We start from the raw sequence: 6,421 nt of genomic DNA on the forward strand, positions 1-6,421 counted from the left end.
TCACCTAAGGTCAGAAGTTCGAGACCAGCCTGGCCAACATGGTGAAACTCTGTCTCTGCTAAAAATACAAAATTAGCCGGGTGTGGTGGTACACACCTGTAATCCCAGCTACTCAGGAGACTGAGGCAGGAGAATTGCTTGAATCCAGGAAGTGGAGGTTGCAGTGAGGTGAGATTCCACCATTGTACTCCAGCCTGGGCAACAAGAGCGAAACTTTGTCTCAAAAAAGAAAGAAAGAAAGAAAGAATTTCACTCAGTATAATGCAAAGAGGGTGAATAGTAGGACTCCAGGAACATGTTTGAGTTTTTATTCTTGAGTACAGTCAGAACAACTTCCTACACATTGTGCCCATGTGCTTTAATTCTGATGGGAACATGTTAAAGTCAGACGTGAGTGTAGAATTCATCCACGAGCAGGGGCTGTAGTTAAAATCCTCTCAGGACCCTGCGTGGGAGTGTAGTGCTAGAGAAAAACAGCAACCACTCACACAAGGTGTGAACAGCTCTCCGTGTAAGTAAAATTCTGAAAGTTAATTCTCCCTTTCTCCCATTTGTGGATGTGTGTTTTGAAGCCTTTGAAGTTTAGGATTCTAATGGCCCTAGTCCTTCTGCTCATATGATTGTGTGTGCTTTAGTCAGTAAGGCAGAAGGTCATTACTTTGTTCTGTGCATCTTTGGAAATTGCACCCTCATTCTTCAGAAGGCCAGGAGACCCCAGGGCTCAACCTGAGTTCTAGGATGGTACTTTGGCCTCAGCATTAATGTTGTAATGCTCTGTCATTTCCCCAGTAGCAGGTTCTGTGATCCTCTGTTGAAGCCAGAAGACAAACTGCGTGGTGGAGAAGTGTTAAGGATCTGTGCAGGTGAGTCAGTGACAGGCAGGCCACAGTTTTTCAGTCAGCATTAATACCTCTGAAGTGCTTCGAAGGATGTTTTCTTACAGGCTCTAGACGTAGAGTATTGCTTGTTGTGAGTTTTCTAGATTCCTGAATGACGCTTCCAGTCATCATTTTTGTGTGTTTCATTCTTCTTCTTTCACCAGATTCTAGAGGGGCCAGGCGCCCCTCCTATTGCTGTTCTGACGTCAGCCTTCCTTCTTCGTCTGTGCTGCCACTGTGGTGGCTGTTCTCCATCCTTGTCCCATTTCCTGTCCTCACTCATTGTCCTTTATACTTTGTAAGACCTTACATATTGTCTGATATTTAAGGTCCTTTTTGTTACTACCTTTTCTTATCCTCTCAGAGACTGAATGCCTCAGAATTATATTTTACACCTGTTCTCACACTTCCTGTTGTCTTCTCATTTACCTTTGCCATCGTAGATCCGTGGACTCCTCTGCCTCCCTTCCTTCCACCCCCATGTACCACTGTCATAAGTTGTTGACCTAGAAATCAGTTTTCCCTATGCTACTTTTATGTGTGGGGGCATATATGTATGGCACAATCACGGCTCACTGCGGCCTCAGCTTCCTGGGCTGAAGTGATCCTCCAGTCTCAGACTCCTGCAAAAAATCTCCTCTTAGCTCTGACTCTTAGTCCTGCAGTTTTTTTGCAAAGTTGTAGTCATGTTTAAGAGTGTCACATATATCCTTCTTGAGGTAGCCTAGGAATAAGCCAGTATATTATATCTATGCTGCAAATAAGTATACATATAAGCCCTAATTTTTCCTTTCCATATAAATGATGGTATATATTCTATTATGTACATAAGTTTTTTTCTTAGAATTCTCTGTCAACACATAATTTGTTATTTATTTATTCATTTTTTTTTGAGACAGAGTTTTGCTGTATCACGCAGGCCAGTCTTGGCTCACTGTAACCTCCGCCTCCTGGGGTCAAGAGATTCTTGTGCCTCAGGCTTCCGAGTAGCTGGGATTACAGGCATGTGCCACCACACCTGGCTAATTTTTGTATTTTTTGTAGAGATGGGGTTTTGCCATGTTGGCCAGGCTGGTCTCCAACTCCTGTCCCCAAGTGATCCACCTGCCTCCACCTCTCAAAGTGCTTGGATTACAGGCGTGAGCCACCGTGCCTGGCTGACACATAATTTACTTAACCTGCCTCCTACTAATGGACATTTAGGTTGTTTCCAGGCTTCTGCTATTGAAGACACAAGTATGTATACTTGTTTATATTGCTTTGCATAAATATGCAGATTCAACTACATAGCATTTACTTTTTTTTTTTTTTTTTTTTTGAGGTGGAGTCTCGCTCTATCGCCCAGGCTGGAGTGCAGTGGCCGGATCTCAGCTCACTGCAAGCTCTGCCCCCCGGATTTGCGCCATTCTCCTGCCTCAGCCTCCCGAGTAGCTGGGACTACAGGCGCCCGCCACGTCGCCTGGCTAGTTTTTGTATTTTTAGTAGAGACGAGGTTTCACCGTGTTAGCCAGGATGGTCTCAATCTCCTGACCTTGTGATCCGCCCGTCTCGGCCTCCCAAAGTGCTGGGATTACAGGCTTGAGCCACCGCGCCCAGCCAGCATTTACTTTTAAGTGGAATGCTGGGTCAAAGTTATGTTTATAAATTTAACTGAGATAAGCACATTGCTCTCAAAAGAAGTAAACCCATTTATGTTTCTACCAACCTGATATATTCACATCCTACAAGTATTTATTGCATGATATGTACTAGGTACTATTTCAGATGCTAGGGAAATGTCAGCTATCAAAAGTCAAAAATTTCTTCCTCCTAGGGACTGCGTTGTAATTGGGGGAGACAAACAATGAATAAATACTTAAAAAATATAAACTATCAGATCGTGATAAGTGCTATGGAAAAGAAGTAAGGGAGACTGGCATAGAGAGGGGTAGTTGGGGTTTCAATTTTAAATCGGCTTGGTGGGGAAAGGTCTCACTGAATATCACTTGAAAAAAGATCTGAAGAAAGTGAGAGTAAGCATGCAGTATTGGGTGGAAGATCATTAGCCAGAAGGAACAAAAGCGTTAAAAGCCCTAAGGCAGGAGAAGCTTGCTGTCCCATTCAGAGAACAGTGATCAGGGCTGTGGGCTGGAAGAAAGAGGACAAAAGGGAATAAGAGTAGCAGTGGTTAGGTAACAGGTCAAATCACATGCTTCAGCATTGATTCTGAGTGATTTTGGAGACTCAACAGAGGGCTGGCCACCCACCCTCCCTCCTTCCTTCCTTCCTTCCTTCCTTCCATCCTTCCTCCCTCTTTTCCTTTTCCTTTCTTTGAGACTGAGTCTTGCTCTATCACCCAGGCTAGAGTACAGTGGCGCGATCTCGGCTCACTGCAACCTCTACCTTCCAGGTTCAAGCGATTCTCCCGCCTCAGCCTCCCGAGTAGCTGGGATTACAGGTGCCTGCCACCATGCCTGGCTAATTTTTGTATTTTTAGTAGAGACAGGGTTTCACCGTGTTGGCCAAGGCTGGTCTCGAACTCCTGGCCTCAAATGATCCACCTGCCTTGGCCTCCCAAAGTATTGGGATTACAAGCGTGAGTCACTGCTCCCAGCCTATCAGAGGGCTTTCAGCAGAGGAATGATAAGATCAGAATTACATTTTGAAAGGAATAATCAGGTCTATTATATAGAAAATAAACTATGTAGGGGGCCAAGGCTATAAGGTTAATTGGAGGCCTTTTTTTTTTTTTTTTGAAAAAACAAATTTTAAAGTTCAAGAGGGCACAATTTTCTGTCTTCCTAAACTTCTGACTTCTCTATCCAACTGTCTACTTGAATACTCATTTATATGATCAACAGACATGTCATAAGCAACAAGTCCAAAAGAAAACTCCTGATTTGTCTCAAAAATTTCTAGGTGAAGAAATCTTGTCTCAAAAATCTGAGTGAGAAAGTGATGGTGGTTTAGTGACAGGTAGTCAATTTTTTTTTTTTTTTTTTTTTTTTTTTTTGGTGTCTGAGTCACCCCCTGTTGCCCAAGCTGGAGTACAGTGGCATGATCTCAGCTCACTGCAACCCCACCTCCCAGGTTCAAGTGATTCTTCTGCCTCAGCCTCCTAAGTAACTGGGACTACAGGTGCAAGCAACCATGCCTGGCTAATTTCTGTGTTTTTAGTAGAGATGAGGTTTCACCATGTTGGCCAGGATGGTCTCTCTCTCTCCTGACCTTGTGATCCGCCTGCCTCGGCCTCCCAAAGTGCTGGGATTACAGACGTGAGCCACTGCGCCCGATCTGTCTGGTTTTAAAAATAGTTTAAAGGAATAGCTTACAGATTGTATGTGGGATATGAGAAAAAAGAGTCCGAGGTTTTGATTTGAAAAACTGGAAGAAAATGGATTCTCATTTAATGAGATAGGAAGTCTGTAGAAATTTTTGAGACAGATCAGGAGTTTTCTTTTGGACTTTTTGCTTATGACATGTCTGTTGATCATATAAATGAGTATTCAAGTAGACAGTTGGATACAGAAGTCAGGAATTTAGGGAGATAGAAAATTGTGCCCTCTTGAACTTTAAAATTTGTGTTTTTTGTTTTTTTTGTTTTTTTAAAGAAACTCGTGCCTTCCTCTGTCCTGCTATACTAACAGGCTGCTTTATTCGAGGGTGGTGTGTCTTTCCTTGGTAAGCCCTATGCTCCCTACCATTCAGGGATGTCAGTGGGTCCGTCAAGTTTCCTTCAACCAGTGTAACATTCCTGGATTCCATGATTGCATGCAAGGAGCGGTGATGAGGCCCTTGAAGCTGTCCTATGGTTGTGGAGAGCACCATACATAAGGGCTCTTCTTGTCCGTACTTGGTGGTTCATGCCTGTATTCCCAGCACTTTGGGAGGCCAGAGTTGGAGGATTGCATGAGACCAGCCTGGGCAACATAGCAAGTCCCTGTTGCTACAAAAAATTTTTTAATTAGCCCGGTGTGGTGGCACACACCTGTAGTCCCAGCTACCTGAAGGCTGAGGCAGGAAGATCGCTTGAGCCCAGAGGTGCAAGGCTGCAGTGAGCTATGGTTGAATCACTGCATTCCCGCATGGGCGACAAAGCAAGAACCTATCTCTGTTTTTAAAAATAAATAGATAAGAAAGGACTCTTTCTTGAAAGAGTAATGGCTGCTGCCTACTCACATCCTCTACTCTTAACATTTTTTTCTCTTTCACAGACATAAAAAGTAGATAGCCAGGCACGGTGGCTCACACCTGTAATCCCAGCACTTTGGGAGGCCGAGGTGGGTGGATCGCCTGAGGTCGAGAGTTCGAGACCAGCCTGACCAACATGGAGAAACCCTGTCTCTACTAAAAATACAAAAATTAGCTGGTTGTGGTGGCACACGCCTGTAATCCTAACTACTCGGGAGGCTGAGGCAGGAGACTCACTTGAATTCGGGAGGCGGAGGTTGCTGTGAGCCGAGATTGCGTCATTGTACTCCTGCCTGGGCAACGAGAGCGGAAAAAAAAGAAAAAAAAAGAGATTAATAGAGATGTTGTCTACAATTTTAGAAGAATAAATATTTCTTCTTCTTTTTTTTTTTTTTTGAGACAGAGTCTCGCTCTGTCACCCAGGCTGGAGTGCTGTGGCCGGATCTCTGCTCACTGCAAGCTCCGCCTCCCGGGCATTCTCCTGCCTCAGCCTCCTGGTTAGCTGGGACTACAGGCGCCGCCACGTCGCCCGGCTAGTTTTTTGTAGTTTTTAGTAGAGACGGGGTTTCACCGTGTTAGCCAGGATGGACTCGATCTCCTGACCTCGTGATCCATCCATCTCGGCCTCCCAAAGTGCTGGGATTACAGGCTTGAGCCACCGCGCCCGGCCCTTTCATCTTCTTGAGACGTGGTTTCGCTCTGTTGTCCAGGCTGGAGTGCAGTGGTGCCCATTGTGGCTCACTGCAACCTCTGCCTCCCGGGTTCAAGTGATTCTCCTGCCTCAGCCTCCTGAGTAGCTGGGACTACAGGTGCCTACCACCACACCCGGCTAATTTTTGTATTTTTTTGGAAACCAGTTTTCACCATGTTGGCCAGGCTGGTCTCAAACTCCTAACCTCAAGGGATCTGCCCGCCTCTGCCTCTCAAAGTACTAGGATTACAGGTAGGAACCACTACACCCGTTCTCATTCTTAAGTTAGAAGTAACTGTAATCTCAGTTCTTATTTTGGCATCTCTAGAGTTTCCGTCTTGCCTTACACAGTTTTACCTATTTATGGGACAGACAGCTGTCTAATTTCATTCTCATTGTGTCAGAATGCTACCCACATTACAATTTTCATCCCATTATTTTCAGATCCAGAGATTACCTCAGACCAGTTTCATGTTATTTCTAGATTATTTCTTTTCTCATGGTCTTTGTAATAGAATCAGTCAAGCCTTAAAAAGACACACTAAGCTCTCTTTAATTGAGAACAAAGGGCCAGGCACGGTGGCTCACATCTGTAGCCAAGGCGGCAGATCTCTTGAGCCTAGGAGTTCTAGACCAGCCTGGACAACATGGTGAGACCCCATATCTTTTTTTTTTTTTTTTT

The 6,421-nt window shown here is 44.7% G+C and overlaps 1 protein-coding gene across 11 annotated transcripts in view; it reads left to right on the forward strand.

Annotated features, from left to right (window-relative positions):
- The window catches only part of ZNF146 (zinc finger protein 146), a 33,466-nt gene that overhangs the window by 13,505 nt on the left and 13,540 nt on the right, over positions 1-6,421 (forward strand). For 8 of the 11 annotated variants that reach the window (XM_011948665.1, XM_011948674.1, XM_011948688.1 and 5 more), the window contains one exon: positions 796-863. The exons of 2 other annotated variants lie outside the window; for them this stretch is intronic. The gene's annotated coding sequence lies outside the window, so the exon portion shown is untranslated. Of the gene's footprint in view, positions 1-795; positions 864-4,275; positions 4,279-6,421 lie in introns of all 11 variants that reach the window. One more of the 11 variants, XM_011948726.1, reaches the window with a different exon arrangement.

This window comes from Colobus angolensis, unplaced genomic scaffold, assembly GCF_000951035.1.
Source record: "Colobus angolensis palliatus isolate OR3802 unplaced genomic scaffold, Cang.pa_1.0 Scaffold107, whole genome shotgun sequence".
Lineage (NCBI taxonomy): Eukaryota > Metazoa > Chordata > Mammalia > Primates > Cercopithecidae > Colobus > Colobus angolensis.